The sequence below is a fragment of the Pleurodeles waltl genome, chromosome 4_1 (assembly GCF_031143425.1).
Source record: "Pleurodeles waltl isolate 20211129_DDA chromosome 4_1, aPleWal1.hap1.20221129, whole genome shotgun sequence".
NCBI lineage: Eukaryota > Metazoa > Chordata > Amphibia > Caudata > Salamandridae > Pleurodeles > Pleurodeles waltl.
The window spans coordinates 661,380,332-661,384,031 of record NC_090442.1 but is presented as its reverse complement, the minus strand read 5'-3'; positions in this window follow the sequence as shown (position 1 = coordinate 661,384,031).

Sequence of the window (3,700 nt, the reverse complement as noted above, 5' to 3'; positions counted from 1 at the left end):
AATTAAAGAAAGCTGAAAGGTTATCAGGATTTCCTAAAGTATTAAAGTTAACCTTGTAATCCCTGGTGACTCCTCACAATACTATATGGCCACTTCTCCTCCTTCCCCCTTGATAGCGCTCAAGAATCTTGATGCAAACGGTGTTCACAACATTTCTCTCTGAAAACCCACCAGCAAAAAGAATTCTAGTAGGGAGTGAGCTGTGGTGGAAGTCTGTAGCTCGCAAAGGTATGACCTTGGTATATTTCAATGTGCACCGAACCAACACCAATATGTAGTTAGGACCATGGGATGAAGATAAAAGGGATATTATTGGATCCACCACCACTCTTTGGTAAGAGAACTCGGAGAGGCTTTTGGGACATTCACTGGAACAAAAAGCACCACACTGTATTTCCTAACATACAGTTGACTCGCGCATGAAAACCTGGCCTGGCAACAAAAACAAAAATATTTCTATCACCTAGCCTCATTATTTCGCGGCCCAGGTGACCAGCCCCCCTATGTGGGCATGAGGTAGATTGAGTATTTTTCTAAAATGAGTAGGAACTAGCAATCTTTCTATTCTTTACAGATCTACCTTCTAAACCGAACCATTTTCTTTTGCTGGGATCTTTTCGTGGAGCCACCCTTAAATCTAGCTCTCATTTCCAGACTTCTTACGTTGGGCCTTCTTTCAGCGACGGCCACTCTGACACAAATAAGCAGGGTCATATCCCTTTTCACCTCATAAGTTTGACAAGACTTTATGGGTCAAACAGATATCTAAATATCCTCATTTAACCAAGGTGCTTCCCTCCACCAGTTGTTTCTATGCCACACTTTATTGTAAGTAGGATGGAAAGCCTGAGTTGTCTACCACTAAAATTACTTTCTCTAGTAGTTTGAGAAACACCCCGAGCTGCCTGTTGGTTTCTCTATTTCTCTTCTCCATGGGTGCTTTGGCTGTAGGATTTTTTTTTTTACCACTGACGCAGGTTATCCATACCCAGGGATTTCTTTATTTTGATGTGCTTCGCCAGGTGTTCTTGACCAGTTTGTTGGCAAATGGGATCCATTAATGCCTTGACTGGATGATCATTCACCCATATGAACGGTCTCCGAGTTTCTGGCTTACCTGCATACATTCTTTTACCTTTCAATACACCTATATCCATAGATTCCTACTAGTTAAGTCAGATTTGAGCAATGTGGACCCAAGTCCCTGCATTAAAAGCTCAGTTGCCCCATTTGGGCTAAGAGACTTGCGCAATTTCTCCCCACCTGAATAGTTTTGAGGTCACTGTTTTCTGAGAATTTCATCCTGTGCTGTTGGTTGGGTGTCCAAACCCTGGGCTCTCTGAAAAGTGCATGCTACTTCTACAGCAGAGGTCAAATTTAGTTGATGCAATTTTAACCACCTCTATGTAGCACTCACAAATGATTCTGTAAATTATTCTGAGACTATCTGATCTATGATGTTCTCTACAGTACTATTAGGCTGTATCCATGTTTCTCCTAATCTTTTATTCAGAAGAGAGCTTTGGAACTCTCCCCTGAGGGGCCATTTCCCAGTTCTGAACTTGACTTGATATATCCCATCTAAAACCTTTGCCTAATCGCTTTCGTATTGCTTTTTTAATTTCCTCATATCCAGTAGTTTCTGCAGGATTTGCCACCTAGAAAACTGATTAGAGCTCCCTGGCGAACAAAGGTACATGTGCTCACCTTTCTGATGGCCATGCAGCGTTTTGGGCCACCCTTCCAGAAATTGTTTTAAGAAGAGAAAAAAAAAAACACTCAAAGGATCCTCTCCTGGAATGCATTTTTGAAGTACCAACGGTAACACGTTCAGTTGCACTGTGCCATTAGCAAGGGAATCAGCCAATCTGAGAATAGTAGGATCCTGGGCAGACAGACTGCAAGTTAATTGCTCTGCTGGACTCTGGAGGGCATTTGAGAATAGAACTATTTTTTGTTGCACTGTTTGAGCCTGCTGGCCTAATGTCAGGTGTAAGTGTTGCTATATTTCAGGGGCATTTTTTTTAAATCCCACTTCTGACACCAAGTGTGGACAAGTATTTATCAGATGAAAGAAATTTGAAACATTATCAGCATTTCCAATTTTATTAAAACACCTTGCAATTCTTTGTGTTCCTTCACGCTATTGTCTTTCCCTCCCATTTCAATTTGTGTTCCTGCTTGGCTTATAGTAAACTTGAACTGATGTAGTTAAGCTTTCTACAGCCAATGAATAATCAAACTCACGTTTCTTCTTGTGCAAAAAAACTAAACTCAAAACTGCAGTTTTTCTTGTTGAAATCACTCACCAGCAGTTCTTACCTGTATTTGGGCCACGACACAGGAAGTATCCACCCAGCTCTATCACTGGCAGTGTTCTTGCTCCAGTCAGCCTCTTTGCTCTTCAGGTCGGCTGAGGAGGTTCAATTGTGCCCCACCAGCCTCTATTCCCCACCACCACCACCACAATTCCTCTTATATGTCTTGCTGTCGATGGTCCCATGCTCACCCAGAATTTCCACAACAGATAATAGGTTCTAAAACTAACTACTTTTTAATCCGTACTATGCTCTTTGGCCATTTTCCTTCAGGCTCTGACACATCACTTACCTTTTGCTCTTGGAGTTTCTCTTTAAAGGACAAGTGTCTATGACGCTGCCTCATGTGACTAATAATGAAACTACAAGTACCAGCCTCCACAGTATCAGTTTCCAGGTTGCCTGCAACCATCCTGTCACAGTCACCTCAAATATGATTGCAATAAAGAAAGCCAATTTCCAGGTTAACCCACTGTCAAGTTCTAATAATACAAAAATGTATAGAGGCAGCTCCCTCTGTGACCTCCACTGTTCACAAATCATATGTTGTATAACACTGCAATAAAATAATTAAACTACTTTTCTGGTCTCCTTAGAAAAGAACACAAATCTCCAGACAAAACGAAACTTGATTAATTGTGTAAAATACTAATGGTTCATTATAAGGACCAGTGTGTCTTAAAAAATGAAACCTTTTTATACAGAAGGTCAGGCTACAACTAAGAATTGTTTACTTGTGTTTTATTAAGAACCCTGTGTTCATCCTTGACAACAAGAATGTTAAAAACCAAGTAACAGAAAATGTCAATTGGATTTAGGACTGAACTAAGGAACAATCTTCTTTTTGAATTGCAATTGGTAGAAAATGTTTTTCCAATTTGGTTTCAAAGAAGTGATCATTATAATATATTTATTATAAGATCTTGAGTACTTTGTATCCACTGTTTAAATCTCTCATTGGTGTTCAGAAAAACGTCCGTCCATTGTAATTTACAAGAAACCTTTAATATTACCTCCTGGCTGGTGTGTGGCTCTTAAGTTTAGACGTTGGTATAAATAACGGACACTTTTCCCCACATGGTTGGGCTTCAAGGCACTACTAGGCAAGTTGTGCACCTAAAAAATAGGGCTGTAATGCTGAAGGAACACTTTTTAGCTTTGGGGGAAAAAAAAGAAGAATCATGCTGCATACCATCCTGGTTTCAAAGAATCAGTTCTAGTACACTTCTGCCAAGTTTCAGTGGGGAACAAATCCCAAAAAGTCATCCTGGTGGCAGATTTTGGAATTTACCCTGTTTTGAGTATGCCTCAAGGCCACATAAACAACCAACATAAGGAACGATTTACCACAACATGCCACTTAGTAAGATTTCGATGCGTGC